Below are 17,467 nucleotides of genomic sequence, written 5' to 3'. Positions count from 1 at the left end.
GGAACTGCATTGGCTTCCAATTGAACAATGCTCCATTTATAAAGCCTTCTGATCTGTCTTCAAATCCCTACAGAGCCTCAGCTCGGCCTTGGCCTCGACTCGCATCCACAAATATATACCAGGCTGTAATTTAAGATTTTCTCATTTGAATCGTCTTTCCATTCTACCGTTCAAAAAGAATACGATGGGTGGGACAAGTTTCTTGGGCCTCACTCCCAGCATTTGAAACACTCTTCCTCTTGACACTAGGTTCACTCCTTGTTATCTTAAATTTAAGAAACTTCTAAAGACCTGGTTCTTTAGATTGGCCTATGATTAATCTCCACAGAGTGCTAAACAAAGGTTTTGTTTCTGTAGCTTCAGCGCCATAAGACCGTTGGTGGACGTGCGCTTTATAAGTTCACGTAACATAACATAACAGAACATCAATCTTAAGGACAAGTCAGAGTCTTCTGTTAATCAAGACCATACACTATGATTTGTTTCCTTTGCAGATTAGGGACAAAGCACATTACTAACAGTTTGACAACACAAAGGTTTGGAGCACGCATCTCCCTTAAAGATTCTTATTCTTCCTGGCAGAGGTGCAACCAGCTTCTTTATTTCAAATCTGGTACCTGGTGGTACATCTACCACAGGCCATCAGGTCATAGTGAATGTTCCCTCCCCGCTTCCATTTAGGCCAGGGTGAATATTACTACATTTCCCATCATTGAGAGATGCTCCTGTCAGGGACTTCATGTATTGCATGGGAAGGGGAATAACTCAAAGATCTCGTGCGAAGGGATAAAATGTTCTGCATGATGGGCCGTTGTTAAATTTTTGTTTTGTTTAGAAGAACAAACTCCAAATTTAGGAGTTTATTGTTGAAACAGGTGCAACATAGAAAGTGCCCGCTCAGTTAGCTCTCTGCCTTCAGAGGCTGATGGGCTACTTGTCAGGGTATAATTCACTGAGGAGTCATCTCTGATAATCTGAGCAAGGAAGGTCCTCAATATTAACCAGATAGACTATCAGTGTTGCTCTAAAAAACAATTGTTTCTGTGAACAAAACATCACCATGTAGATATTTTTCAGACAATATTTAGTCCTGCTTACCTCATGTTCTTGCACTTAGTGTCTGCTTTGTGCCAGCTTCTTTCTTTCTGTGGATGATTTAAAACAAAATTAAATCCAATAAGAAGAACCAGAATTATGAATTTTCAAGTTTTAAATGTAAAATAGTGCCTAAAAGATCAAAACTTCTACCAGAGGTATCTGGTTGTCCGAGACCATGGCAAAGTCAAACATTAAGGCTACCGTGACAGGGCGCGGTTTAGCTACATGAGGTGGATTGGCCCTGGTCTCTGCTTATCTTCGGACTTAAAAGAAATTTGCAAGCATAGTTCTTCAAAGGGTAAAATTTCACGGGGCAAGGAAGCCACCAGTGTCCGGGGAGGAGGCATGAATGAATGAAGTTGCAGTGAAGATTTCTATGTTCAGAACTTTGTCACTTTTTTGGGAGTCGAAAATATTTAGTAGTGTGAGTCTGCAGGCTGTAGCTGACAAGGGCTCCACAAGTCTGGATACCATTGCTTGTAGTTCCCACTAAGCAGAATTTACTGCTGCAGAGAAGAACAGAATGGGATCAACTGCGAAGTCAGGTCAACTGGCAATGCACCTCAGGTGGATCAGCAAGCAGCTAGAACTCGGTATCCTGTTGGATCTCAGGCACTTTTTAGTGAAAAATATTCTATAGTCCAAGTTTCAGGTTTTTGCAGGAGGAGCATCTTTAGCACCACTTTTATGGGCCCAGGACTGGTTGTGCACCACTTAGGGAATCTGTACTCGCTCCAGGCAGATCCCAGGTGCAGGTTTCAAGGTCTCTGGAGCTTGTGTTGTCCCTGTAGCTCGCACAGGAGGCCAGCCAAATCGCCTTTGGTGTCACTTTGGTAGGTCTGCATTCAGGCAGCCAGGCAGGCCTCAAGCAGCAGGGCAGTCTGCTGGTACAAGGCAAGCCTCAAGCAGAAGGGCACTCCTCTGGCAGCAGAAGTCCTTTGAGGTACAAGGTAGGTCCCAACCAGAAGGGAATTCCTCTGGGCATCCAAGACAGTCCTTCTGATGTCCTCCACCAGAACAGTAGTGTACTGAAAGTTTCTCTGAGGGTCCAATATTTATATCTGGTGCCAGCCTTTTGAGTGGGTGGGATGTCTAGGCTCCCTCATATCTGGTTCTGAAAAAACCTTTCCTTCTCGTGCCCAGGCTCCAAGTAGCTGTGGGTGACAAAAGACAGGCATCAAGTTTCTTTCTGAGTATGCAGAAAGCTGCCCTTTGAAATGTCAGTGGGACAGGGAACAGCTCCACCCTCCAATGCTGGCAGGATGGCCCATCCTGCCAGGATCTAGACCCTCTTTGTTTCATTGTCTGGGAGGAATACACAAGGGCCAACTGCCAAGTTATTCATAGTCATGTGACCCAGGAAACAGGCTGCAGATGCCAAATGATAAGGAGAAGACAATGCAAAATTTCCAAAAGTGCCATTTTCAGAACTGCGACTTAAAACCTAACCTTTCCAATAAAGAAGGTGAAAAATTGCAATTCATTGGAGAACAAACATTACATTCCTAACTGTTATCAATCAAACTTTAGCACTTATTAAATGTTATATAGTAACCCAAAGTTATTGTATGGGAGGGGTAGGCCTTACAGTAGTGAAAAATAAATTTAGTGGGTTTTCGCCACCAGGACCTGTAAAAATTAAAAATGCATATCCTACTTTTTAAATACAATTCTCCCTTCTCCTTGGGCTGTTTAGGGCCTACATTAAGGGTAACTTAAATACATTAATAAGGAAGGATTAGGACTAGCAAAATGGTTATTTTGCCATGTGGAATTGGCAGTTTAAAACTGTACACAGGCTGCAATTGCAGGCCTAAGAACGGTTTTAAAGAGTTACTTTAGTGCGTAGCCCAATAAGTGCTGCAGGCCCCCTAGTAGTAGTTTACAGATTTTTGGTACATACTGTACCATTTATAGGGAAGTATAAGTAAATTAAATATCCCAGAAAGGAGCAAACTATATGTAAAGGAGACAATATAAGAACTTTACTTCAGGTTAGCAGTTGTACAGAGACAAGTCCATTATTGTATGGCTTGTTTAAATTGATTCCCATCTACACTTCCCCTCACAAAATGCTGTCTATGAGCAGGTGATATGCAGCTAAGACACAGTAAGGATAACAATCAAGGGTCTTGCAAGTTTAGGAAAAGTGAAAATATGAGAATCAAGCCCCTTAAAAAGCAATAAACAGTAAGAAATACACAACCACAAGCTAGCCCAAGTACTTTGAACTAGAAGAACCCATCACTGCTGGATGGCAACAGTGTTGCAACCCGACACTCAAGGTAAAAACACCTTCAAGATAAATGTGTCCTGGGATCATGGTATAAATAAAAGATGGCATACCCTAAAAATACACAGCTCCACTGAACCATAAAATTCTAATGCTTTTCATATCATAATAACATAATTGATTTGAACTCACAATGGCTATTTTAAAGAATCTCCTATGGTCTAAAATGACACCACACTGTGCAAAGAATAAAAATGGATGGGATTAAAATCTTGTAGATATCTGGGTCAATGTCATCAGTTGAAATTCAAGCAAGGGTACATCAATATGATATCCTTATGAAGATAACAGATTGAGCACAATTCAACAGGCTAATATTAACATCTTTCCATTGCACTGAAAAATATAAATGTCAGATACTATAATAATAAGGGCTGTGTACACTATTATTATTATTATTATTATTGTTAGTAGTAGTAATAGTAGTAGTAGTAGTAGTAGTAGTAGTAGTAGTAATAGTAGTAGTATTACCACATGCAGAAAATGTTCATGCTAAGCTAGTTAGGTTCCAAATCCTGGTAGCTAAAATGTTGGTACTTTTTGTCATACCTTTACTTGATGGTATTTTATTGCCTGCAGAGAGCATCAGCTTTATTAATCATAATATTTATTAATGAGGTGCTGTAGGAGGCTGGCCTGGCTTGTAGTGGGTACCAAGGGGTACTTACACCTTGCACCAGGTCCAGGTATCCCTTATTAGTGTAGAGGGGTGTCTAGCAGCTTAGGCTGATAGAAAAGGTAGCTTAGCAGAGCACCTTAGGCTGAACTAGGAGACGAGTGAAGCTCCTACAGTACCACTAGTGTCACATGCACAATATCATAAGAAAACACAATACACAGATATACTAAAAATAAAGGTACTTTATTTTTATGACAATATGCCAAAGTATCTCAGTGAGTACCCTCAGTATGAGGATAGCAAATATACACAAGATATATGTACACAATACCAAAATATGCAGTAATAGCAATAGAAAACAGTGCAAACAATGTATAGTCACAATAGAATGCAATGGGGGCACATAGGGGCAACACAAACCATATACTCTAGAAGTGGAATGCGAACCACAAATGGACCCCAAACCTATGTGACCTTGTAGAGGGTCGCTGGGACTGTAAGAAAACAGTGAGGGTTAGAAAAATAGCCCACCCCAAGACCCTGAAAAGTGGGTGCAAAGTGCACCTAAGTTCCCCAGAGAGCACAGAAGTTGTGATAGGGGAATTCTGCAAGGAATACCAACACCAGCAATGCAACAACGATGGATTTCCAGACGAGAGTACCTGTGGAACAAGGGGACCAAGTCCAAGAGTCACAATCAAGTCGGGAGTGGGCAGATGCCCAGGAAATGCCAGCTGTGGTTGCAAAGAAGCTGCCACCGGATGGTAGAAGCTCTGGATTCTGCAAGAACGACAAGGGCTAAAAACTTCCCCTTTGGAGGATGGATGTCCCATGTCGTGAAGAGTTGTGCAGAGGTGTTTCCGTGCAGAAAGACCGCAAACAAGCCTTGCTAGCTGCAAGGGTCGTGGTTAGGGTTTTTGGATGCTGCTGTGGCCCAGGAGGGACCAGGATGTCGCCAATTGCGTGAGGAGACAGAGGGGGCGCCCAGCAAGACAAGGAGCCCACTCAGAAGCAGGCAGCACCCGCAGAAGTACCAGAACAGGCACTACGAAGTGGAGTGAACTGGAGCTCACCCGAAGTCCCGAAAGAGGGTCCCACGAAGCCGGAGGACAACTCAGGAGGTCGTGCACTGCAGGTTAGAGTGCCGGGGACCCAGGCTTGGCTGTGCACAAAGGAAATCCTGGAAGAGTGCACAGGAGCCGGAGTAGCTGCAAAACACGCGGTTCCCAGCAATGCAGTCTAGCGTGGGGAGGCAAGGACTTACCTCCACCAAACTTGGACTGAAGAGTCACTGGACTGTGGGAGTCACTTGGGCAGAGTTTCTTAGTTCAAGGGACCTCGCTCATTGTGCTGAGAGGAGAACCAGAGGACCGGTGATGCAGTTCTTTGGTGCCTGTGGTTGCAGGGGGAAGATTCAGTCGACCCACGGGAGATTTCTTCGGAGCTTCTAGTGCAGAGAGGAGGCAGACTACCCCCACAGCATGCACCACCAGGAAAACAGTTGAGAAGGCGGCAGGATCAGCGTTACAAGGTCGCAGTAGTCATCTTTGCTACTTTGTTGCAGTTTTGCAGGCTTCCAGCGCGGTCAGCAGTCGATTCCTTGGCAGAAGGTGAAGAGAGAGATGCAGGGGAACTCTGATGAGCTCTTGCATTCGTTATCTAAAAAATTCCCCAAAGCAGAGACCCTAAATAGCCAGAAAAGGAGGTTTGGCTACTTAGGAGAGAGGATAGGCTAGCAACACCTGAAGGAGCCTATCAGAAGAAGTCTCTGACGTCACCTGCTGGCCCTGGCCACTCAGAGCAGTCCAGTGTGCCAGCAGCACCTCTGTTTCCAAGATGGCAGAGGTCTGGAGCACACTGGAGGAGCTCTGGGCACCTCCCAGGGGAGGTGCAGGTCAGGGGAGTGGTCACTCCCCTTTCCTTTGTCCAGTTTCGCACCAGAGCAGGGCTGGGGGATCCCTGAACCGGTGTAGACTGGCTTATGCAGAAATGGGCACCATCTGTGCCCATGAAAGCATTTCCAGAGGCTGGGGGAGGCTACTCCTCCCCAGCCCTGACACCTTTTTCCAAAGGGAGAGGGTGTAATACCCTCTCTCTGAGGACGTTCTTTGTTCTGCCTTCCTGGGCCAAGCCTGGCTGGACCCCAGGAGGGCAGAAACCTGTCTGAGGGGTTGGCAGCAGCAGCACCTGCAGTGAAACCCCGGCAAAGGTAGTTTGGCAGTACCCGGGTCTGTGCTAGAGACCCGTGGGATCATGGGATTGTCTCACCAATGCCGGGATGGCATTGGGGGGGCAATTCCATGATCTTAGACATGTTACATGGCCATATTCGGAGTTACCATTGTGAAGCTATACATAGGTTACCTATGTATAGTGCACGCGTGTAATGGTGTCCCCGCACTCACAAAGTCCGGGGAATTTGCCCTGAACAATGTGGGGGCACCTTGGCTAGTGCCAGGGTGCCCACACACCAAGTAACTTAGCACCCAACCTTTACCAGGTAAAGGTTAGACATATAGGTGACTTATAAGTTACTTAAGTGCAGTGGTAAATGGCTGTGAAATAACGTGGACGTTATTTCACTCAGGCTGCAGTGGCAGGCCTGTGTAAGAATTGTCAGAGCTCCCTATGGGTGGCACAAGAAATGCTGCAGCCCATAGGGATCTCCTGGAACCCCAATACCCTGGGTACCTCAGTACCATATACTAGGGAATTATAAGGGTGTTCCAGTATGCCAATGTAAATTGTTGAAATTGGTCACTAGCCTGTTAGTGACAATTTGGAAAGAAATAAGAGAGCATAACCACTGAGGTTCTGATTAGCAGAGCCTCAGTGAGACAGTCATAACACAGGTAACACATACAGGGCACACTTATGAGCACTGGGGCCCTGGCTGGCAGGGTCCCAGTGACACATACAACTAAAACAACATATATACAGCGAAATATGGGGGTAACATGCCAGGCAAGATGGTACTTTCCTACAGGTGGGCTCCGAGAAATTCAGCTTTTGTGAACCTGGCAATCATTTCCATTTGGGAAATGATTTACTGTAAAAGGATGAACATCACCAATAAATTCAAAAGTCAGAAGAAAGACACAAAGTATCACTTTGCTTGATTTTTTTTTAATAAGATTTGCTTTTTAGAACTAATGCATGAAACCTATTAGGGAAATCTTACATCTCGATGATGAATAATTACTTGCTGCTTTAATGTCCACTCTATGACATCTGCAAGTAATGTAAATAATAGTAATAGGTGCCCACTTAGCATCTAGTGATTTGTTAACGTATTAGGTATTATCAGTATTGGCTAGAACTCCTCATTACTTTAGTTTTTTTGTCTGATGAATTTGACTAGCTGATTTATAGGGCTTACAGCAAATGTTTGCTCAAATTCTTTAAACAAACTGCTCTCCTATGAACAAATGTTTTAAGATAATTCCACTCTCTATGAGAATTTTAATAACAGCTACAGACAATCTTTAAGAATTATTGATAAAACAGAAAAAAACACTAAGGGCCTCATTACGAGGCTGGCGGTCTTCAGATCTCCAGCCCTGCAGTGGCGGTCAGGACCGCCGCTGCTGTGGTGGTCTGACCGCCACATAAATACCCTAGTGGTCAGACAGCCAGGGTTCCACGAGAGCCACCGGGATCGGTGATCCCGACGGCCAGGCGGTGGCTGAGATCGTAATCAGCGAAGGGCAGTGCTGCATGCAGCGCTGCCCTGCAGATTACAATCTCGTTCTCCCTCAGCCTTTTTCTGGGGCTTTCACCCACATGAAAAGGCAGGCAGCGAACAGGTGCAGGGGGCACAGAGGGGCCCTTGCACTACCCATGCACTTGGAATGGGCAGTGTAGGGGTCCCCCTGCCCAGCAACTTCACAATTATCACTGTCTGCTGAGCAGACAGTGAACATTATGAGGTTGCTGGTGTACCCTGCAGGCTACAGCATTGCAGCAGCCTCGATTACAACCTGGGGGCAATGCTGTAGTCTGTTTCCCGCTAGGCTGGCAGACAGAAACCGAGGTTTCTGCCCGCCGGCCTAGCGGGAAACTCCTAATAGGTCCGGCAGGGTGGTTGACACTACCATGTCAGCCACCCTTTCGGCAGTTTGGCAGACGGGCTTTCCCATCCACCAAACTCATAATGAGGGCCTAAATGCAAAACATATGTAAGAAAAGATGAGATAGGTTAGATGACCATCTCCAGACAGCCATAGAATAAATTGTAAACTTTCCATCATTGAATAACACACATGCATGTACAAGAGAACACACTTAACACAATGAAAACTGTAAAGATATTTGGGATCTGCAAAGAAAAAGATAACTTGGAAACAATAAGATTGCAGGTCTTTGTAGTTTACAAGGTGTATTTTTAAAACTCTTTAGGAAGATCTAAAACAAATATTTGGAAAGATTTATGATTATGTGTGTAAAGAGAATAACACTCTTAATATTTGCAAGAAACTAATATACACATCATTCTACAACCAAAATGACCGAGGACAGACTGATTTAAATTTAAATATTGATTTTAAAATTAGCTCTAAAGTTCTGCTAAATGTTAGGCCTGGGTGCAACCCGCAGAGTTTTCCTATGCAGAATTTCACAGAGTTCCTAAAAAACTCTGCAAGTTTGGTCTGCAAAACCAGCATGAATGGCACCACACAGTTGCATGTGCGTGGCCATTTTGTTTTACCCGCTTTTCTCTGTTCTGTACATGGTGCTGGGCCTGATTTCATCTATTCTAAATCTTTGCAATCCTCTCCCATCCCATCCCACTCATCCACTTCCCCTCTTACCTTTATTTTATAAGTGTATGTCTTTCCCTATTTTATGTTTTGTATTTTTTTAAACATTTTCCATTACTTTTTTTTACTTTTTGGGTTTTTTCTTTTACTTCCTTAGTTCTTCCTTTCTTCTTCTATTAATAACTTCCTTTTCCTATTCCATCTTTTTTTTGCTACGCAGGGCGAGATGAGGAGTGGTGACACCAGTACATCTGCTAGCCACACACCTTGCTGTCATCGGTGTTGCTAAGTGATGCAGCCTGCACCATTTTCTCTAAGACGGGGTGATTGCACAAGTTTTTTTATGTGTAGCATTACCTTCCCTCTATACTGGCAGCAGGTAGCAAGCCTGGAAGTGGGTACACCCTGCAAGAGTGTCAGCTGCTGTGGGGCAGGATGTGCCAGTGGGCGCCCCAGAGAAGTAGGGTGAAGTGCACCCACCAGCAATTGACGCACCACTAGCCCAACATTCTCGACTGAGAATAGGAACAGCTTGTCCTGCATGGAGTCCAGATCATGGGGCTCAGTGTGTAATTGTTTATTTGTTGTTTTCTACAATGCTATTATATATTTTTTAAATGAAATATTGGTCACGCTCAACGATACGTTTATTTTATGCAAAATTATGACTATTATATGATGCATTTTGAGCGAGCCAGGTGCCTGGCGCTACCTAGTTGTACAAGTCAGCGCTCGCTTGGGGCTGAATATTCAAGAAGTCATGCACACTGCTCTGTCCTGTCACTAAGCTAGTGGTAGTAGTAATATAAGTGAGTTATGGTTCTCTGTGTCTTTCTTTATGTAGCCGTACAGTCCCCAGCAACCATCCAGTGATGTGTAGCATGCATCTATGCACTGAAAAGGGAGACAGCATTGGCACATCAAAAGGGGTTGAGAAGCAAAGATCATTCATTGTAATGTATTAGTAGTTTCAAATGTAGTTTAGGTTTAGAACATTTTTCATAGGGCCTATGTTTAGGAATTTGGGAATAAGTCAACTTGATACATGTAATAAGGTGATCTGATTTAGAAAAGTACAATGTTACTACATTTGCCTTTGCCTGTCAAAATATTTTCTGGGACATTAACTTTACCACTCATCTATTTTTGTTATCTTCTTTTTGTCTTATATCTGCACCTAAGGCTAAAGAAGAGGGCATCAGACGTGGGGTCAGGGTGAAGTCAGGCTGCCACCAGAAGTGCTGCGACGGATGGAAGTACCACCATCAGAGCTGCGGCTGATGGATCTGTAGGCCCAGGAAAGTCCTCCTGTTAATATTATTTTTTCTCTAACTTTTACCTCTACCAGTTTAGAATAATTTTTCTTGTTTTTTTGGTACCGGCTGTCACCCACTTTCAACTCCTCTTTATTCTATCTGTTTGGTAACTCTTTTCTGTCTGACATGTTTCTGTAGCTGACTTCCTCATGTCTATAATAGTAAGTAGCTTTTTTCTGCTTTGTGAGTAAGCTTTCCCTCTCCCCTCACATATCTTGTGGACTGGTACTGTAAGATTAAGAGAATAGATTTTAGGTACTCTACAGTGAAGATTGCATGGCCAAACAAGCTACTATAAGTATGTTTGTTGAGAAGGCCTCCTTTTACTTGCTCATGCTCAAACAGTAAAATGAGAGAGTGGCCATGGTCATGGGGGACCTCCCCAATATTTTGTTGTATGTATTATTATTCAGTACACAGTTTTATTGACAGTGCAGCATGGCAGGAAAGTAGTATGAGGATGGTCCCATTGCATTTGCCAACCAAGACTATGACCCTCATTACGAACTTGGCGGTCCGAAGACTGCCAGGGCCGCAGTGGGCATCTCATCGCAGACGGGTCGTCGGTGAAGACCGCCAAATTACAAGGTTGGCGGTTTGGCCAAAGCCAAACCGCTGATACTCTGCTGGTCCTGCCACTTTTCTCAGGTCCACCGGGGTGGAGGTGAGCACCTCCAGCACGGCGTACACCATAATACCACTAGAGGTATTACAACGCAGTCGCACCACCAGAAAAATCTGGCGGTCTTGCATCCTGGCGACAGGAATAAGCATTCCTGTTGCGAGGATACACTAGCACACACTTCCACATACCTGAACGCATGCACTCACACACTTCTACACACAAACACCCCCCCACTTAGCCACACAAATGTGACATACTCACCCATTCACACTCACATACATACACAAACACCGCTGACACGCATGCATTCACTCCCCACCTCGCCCTCCCACTTCCAGTGCATACCCACATTCATGCCCCCTCACCTGCATTAATCCATTCACGCCCCCTCCGCACCACATAGACCTATTCACTCCCCCTTCCACACCGCACACACGCACTCAAACCCATCCATCCGCATTAACCAACATACACGTACCCACCTCTCCACGCATTCACAACACTCACACATGCACTCACTCACGCACGCACGCACTCACACACACGCACACACCCCCCACCCCCCTGTTGGATGATCACTTAGCTCATCCATCGAGGAGGTTGTGCGGGAGGGGACAGGTCCCGGTGCATCCACTGTTGCAGCACCCCACCATCAGAACACCGCCGTGCCATATTACAGCTTGTAATATGGCATGTGGCATCATTTTGCCATGGCAGTGCCAGCCGTGGAACCACCTGTTTCCCGCCAACCACCAGCACGACTGCTGTCGGATTTCCACCCGATTTCAGGCAGAAATGTGATGGCAGTCATAATGCGGCAATTCTAAGACCGCAAGCACTGGCGGTCTTCAGCACCCCCAGCTTTTGTCAGTCTTGTAAAAAGACTGCCAAAGTTGTAATGAGGGCCTATGTGTCTTTCACTGATCAATTTATTCCACCCCTCAATTGAGCTTCAGTGACTCAGAGTCATCATAGTTCTGTCCCTCCATTACGATAACTTTATTGTTGGCTTGACTACCTGGCTTTTCCAACATTGTCAACCAACAAAATGCCCAAAGTGATATTTTCAATAGAAGATACTGATAACTGAACTGCATTGATGTATTGAAGTTGTATTTTGATTTAAAAAATAAGGGGATGCGTATTTGGCATCTAAAATGTATTATTATTTTTCTACCCACGTCATTGCTGCCTTTGGTAGTAGAGTACCCTATGCCAAAATAGCAACAAACCTTCCAATGGTTACTGCAAAGTATATTTGCCCTTTACAGTATTCTACTTAGTATTTGTGATATGTAGGCTACTACTGACAAGACGTTTTAATGTCTTCTGTAACTAAATTGACCATTGGAGGGGTATGCTGCCATTGCCTATATTGCCTACAACAACTAAGATAAACAAAAACTTATCTACAGCAGACGTTAGTTACATACTAATTGAACTAGTTCACTTCACTCCATAGTTCTCTTACCTGAATAGATAAAGCTATGGCTGCTACCTTTCTTAACCTTCAAAAACCTTACTGCAGGGTTTCAAAATCTGCCTTCTTAAAGGTGATGGTAGGGCGCTCACAGGGAAGGCATTACGAGTGATGCCCCACTCCCACATGAGTGAGCTCCAACTGTAGGATTAATCAAAAGGAATATCCATCACAGGCAACTTAATTGAAAGAAAAGCACAGTTAGTGAGTTAAACATCTATATCATAGCTGTACAAAGACTGAGACCAGACTACCACTATCATGACACAACAAAAAAATACAAGATATTGTAACAAAAACTAGCAACAGTAACTTATTCTGAGCAATAGGGAGCATGAAATTTAATTAAAACTAAAGTTATGAAGTTCCCGAGCCAGGAAAAGTGGACTGCAGCGCCACTTTTCTTGCACCCCTTAGCACCGTCTCTAATGCTACCATGAATGCGCCGTATCTAAGATATGGCTCTCCATGGCGGTAGTTAGGGAATTAGCGTCATAATTTATGATGCTAGTTTGGAGCTTTACAGGATTAGTGCCAAAAATGTTGATGCTAATCCTGCAAAGCCCTTTGACGCCCATTGCAAACATTGGTGTGCCTCCTTTTCACACCTGCTCTGAGCAGGCATTAGAAATGCCAAAAAAAGATGCAAAGAAATCTCTTAGATTTCTTTGCTCCATTCCCCACCCCCCCAACGCGGGAACACCCCTTTTACATACATTATGCCTGGCTCATGCATAATGGAGCACAAAGGGTTACAAAGTTGCGCAATCCATGCATTGCGCCACTTTGTAAATTTGGCGTTGCAATTTTGGGCTTGTTGGGCCACATTAGCATCAAAATGATTGATGCTAATGTGGCGCAAGGAAGTCTAGGGGCTCTTAAATCTGCCCCAAAGTCTGCAGTGGACAAGGTTAAGTCTTTACGCAATGCAAGGCCTGAATGATGATGTTGATGAATGATGTTCTTCTACATCTCAAATATGGATCCCTTTTATGCATGAGTAGGTAAGTGTGGATGGTGTGGCCTATTGCTCAGGTAACAGAAGATCCCGCAGTGAGTTGTTGTTGCATTTAATCATATACGCTCCACCAATTGTGTGATCCATTCATCGTGTAAATGACATCACACTTCAATAAATCTCACAGCACATCATATTCAATCCATTGTGGAAGGAAATTAAGGAATTAGTATGATACTGTTCAGTTAAATGTATTGCAAACAGTCTTTCAGCCCCAGAAACCCAAGGTAATGTTAGATATCTAAATGTTCTGTCATCTAGATATGAAAAATACACATTATGGAGGACTGAAATTAACCTTTGCAGTTCTAAAAATTATGATTGTTATAAGACAAATGACGGCGTGCTTCAAACAATGCAGTACATCAGCATTTTTCTCGGAATGTCCGTCACTCTTCGGTGCCTGGCTGAACCGATCCAGTAAGGGAAGCAGGAGTGTTATGGAGCTTTCCCCTTTCATGCAGGAAAAAAGAAGGCTTACGGATTGTAAAATAGAAACAATATTGTAGAGTCAAGGAGAAGGACAGAATGTAAGATTCAGAAGGTGTGTACCAAGAAGATTCAGAGAAAAGGCAAGACCGTAGGCTGCAGTAATCATTGTACGATTGATTAACTGAGAAGTGAGAGCAATTTATAACCAATCACTGACAAGTAGCTGCATATACCGGGCTGATAAATATAACAACTGTCATAACACGTAGCTGAGTGCGTGCATAATGTATTATGTGGCTTCATAAGTCCATGTGTAGTTACAAGCAACAGCTCCCTGATCACAACCATATAAGAGGAGTTTTACATGTGAGCCAGCAGTGCAGCAAATACACTCAGCAGCATTTCCCAAATTAATGCACTTTCCTCGAGTCCACTAAGCTGACTAGGCCTCAGAGTCATCATCATGATTCCCTTTGAAGTTGATTACTTTCTTCTGGCTGTTGAGGTAGTACCACCCTGAGTCCTTCCTTCTGCCTCGTGACTCTGTGTGATGATTAACAAATCAGTGCAACTCTGTCCGGACCTGAGTGAGATATACCTGTAATACACTGCTGTTGAAGAATAAGTAGGGGAACAGAATTGGAGTATTTTGTGGACCATGCAAGTAAATTCCTCTAAGTGTGAAAGGGTCATTCGCCTTCAGAAAAAATTATCACCCATCAGGCCCCAAACATTGCAAATCGTCGAAATAAAGTTTACAAATTAGTTAAACACCACCCCTCACTCAATGTCTACCACCAGATAAATAATAATTTATCACTCATAATCACTCAATAATTTATCATCACTCACTGGTGCAATAGTTACCGCTTCCAATAGAAGCACAGTGGTAGGTGCACATTTGTATCTCCTTTTTGATGCAAGCAATACATTGTATTTGGCAGTCTTGTAAATTGAATGATCTTCTAGGGCAGCCCTACTAGGTGATGAAAAAAAAGATGGATAAGCGGGGGAAAGAGGCAGACATTGTCTCCAATGTCCTGAAGGGGTTGGGGAGGCTTCTTCACTGCACACTGGTCCAACTTCAATTCAGCCATACATGTCGCTAAAGATGGTGGGGCTTCATACGTCAGACACAAACAAAATGTTCCACTAGCTATATCCATTTTTGGAAGGTAGAAGACGTTTGACATTGAATAAATAAAAAGTTCTATGGTGGCCTACTCAGTCAGGGAAGTAGAGTTTGTCTTGAAACTCGGGTGGTTTGCCCAGAAGTTGGGCAGCTAACATACCTGAGTTTGACCAATAACCCCCTCTTCTTCCTGTGGTATTTCAGGAACAGTGTAAACGTGTGGTATGAAGTGTTGGATAATTTTGTTCATGGTCAATATCTCCACATTTTGAGGCGAGAGAATGGCCTGTCTCACTGTGACAGCTGCACCAGATGCACTAAACACACACATAGAGAAACACTGACTACCAAGCAAGCCACATACTTTATTGGAAGCCTGCTGATCTCTGGCCATTGGTGTAACTTCCCATAACAATACACCAATAGGTTTTGATCTGTATAGTCCTCTTTTGGGTCATTCAGATACTCCTAGAAAATCCTCTGAGGGGTCATTAGTGCTGCCACTTCCTCAACCTCTTTTGCCTTTGCCTTTGCACTGGATTTAAGGCCTGCTATCTGAATCCAAGCCAATACAGAGGTTGAGACCCAATCTTCTGTTTGGCTTGTTTCTGTTATTGTCGGTGTTCTTGTTGCTGGTGTTGGCTCCTGTGAGACAACAGGACTACTCTCTCTGGAAGTTGAAGGCGGCACCCCAGAACGTCGGCCAAGGAGTGGGACTCTAAGTTCCAGCCATTCTTCTTCCAGGTTTCTAACTTGCTCAAAAATCAACATTCAATATTATGAAACATCCCCTTTTGAAAAAGGAATAAAAATGGGCAGTATTTTTCTGTGCTACAGATCAAGTATTGTAGGACATATGCACTCTTTGGACAACACAATGTTTCTTTGCAGCCTTGTATTAACAGCCAAGGAAAGGATTAAGCTCTAAACAAAGGCATGCACTTCTGCGTTTTCATTCACACCTGCAAACCTTTGCGAAACCTATTTTAACCGGTACTGTAGCAGATGCAACAATGGGATAGGTTGGCCCTTTGTACTGTCCTCCCTGCTGACTTCCAGTGTGAAAACTTCAAAAGGAAGTAGCATCTGTGTCAGACATTTGACCAGGCCCCACTTGTCTGCATCCGTGGTCAGGCTTTTCCCAATTGCATCCCCTGCTCTTTGAAAGACATAGGGCCTGATTTAGATCTCAACAGAGGGTTTACTCAGTTGCAATGGTGACGGAAATTCCATCCACTGAAATCTAAATAACATAAAAACAATGGTATTTAGATTTCAGCAGATGGGATATCCATTAGTGTTGCGACAAAGTAACCTGTCTGCCAGCGTTAAAATCAAGCCCATAGTCATTGATCAGTTTGTACTGATCAAATAGAAGTTGCAATATGTAATAGGTGGGGTTCCAACATGTTGACCCCTCCTGTATGAGGGCTTTAACTGGGACTCTATTAGTATGCTGAATGATCCTCAACTGCTCCCGTGATTTAAAAGAATAGCCTAAATGAGTGCAGATTCTTCTACAGATGGTCAGCATGTTGCTGACTATAGGCCTGATTTAGATTTTAGCAGACGGGTTACTCCGTCACAACGGCCCCCGAAATATAAATCCCACTATTTCCTATGGGATTTATGTTTGGCAGACGGGATAGCCGTCACCTTTGTGACAGAGTAACCCATCCGCTGAAATTTAAAACAGGCTCTATATCTTCTTTTCTGAGAAAGTCCTATAAGACCAGGTTGATGCAATGCGCCAAACACAGGACCCTGAAATACCCACCATCTGCCATGGCCTTAACTATATTAGTGCCATTGTATGTGGCAACAAATCCAGTTCTGTGACCTTTGGGTCACAGTCATTCAAAAACCTTCCTGTTAAAGTCTTCCAAAATGTTTGCAGCTGTATGGGATTCCTCCATGGCGTACATGGCTACTGTTGCCTGCCACCAAATGCCCTTAAAATGTTAATCAGCGCTGAGACCTGTAGGTAACTGTTTCTTAATCCTGCAAAACAGATCTAGGGGCATATCTATTGCACTCAGTGCAGCGCCACCTTTTTTGTGCCCTTTAGTGTCCCCATGCCGCCACCATGTGTGCACCGTATTTTAAAAAATGGCACACCATGGTGCAGGGTAGGCGGGCAATAGCATCATTTTTTTCTGCTATTGATGTACTCTGCAGGAGTAGTGCCTACATTTTTGCTCTACTCCTGCAGAGTACTTAGGGGCCCATTGTATTCAATGGTATGCCCCATTTTAATGCCTGCGCAGGTGTTAAAAGTAGAGAAACAAATGACACAAGGAAATGTGTTAGATTTCCTTAGCCATGTTTTCAGCCACCCTAATGGGGGAACACCCCCTTGCATTCATTATTCCTGGTGCAGGCATAATGTAGAGCAAAGGGTTACAAAGAGGCGCAATGCATGCATTTACTTTGTAAATATAGCTCTGTGTTTTTGGCCTTATAATGGCACATTAACATAAAAAATGACGCTAATGTGGTGTTGGAATGGCTCTAGGGGCTCTTATGTATGCCCCTTAGTGAACAGTGATACACATGTGATCAGTTGCTTGACAACTGCTCCACATATCTGTTGTTAGGTGGATAGTGAGACCAGCACTCTGCTGAAAAACTGGTCCAACCATTTGCAGCACATCATGATGGAGTGCTGGAACAGCAACTCTAGCAAATTAGGGC

This window comes from Pleurodeles waltl, chromosome 4_1 (assembly GCF_031143425.1).
Source record: "Pleurodeles waltl isolate 20211129_DDA chromosome 4_1, aPleWal1.hap1.20221129, whole genome shotgun sequence".
Lineage (NCBI taxonomy): Eukaryota > Metazoa > Chordata > Amphibia > Caudata > Salamandridae > Pleurodeles > Pleurodeles waltl.
This window is presented reverse-complemented; position numbering follows the sequence as displayed.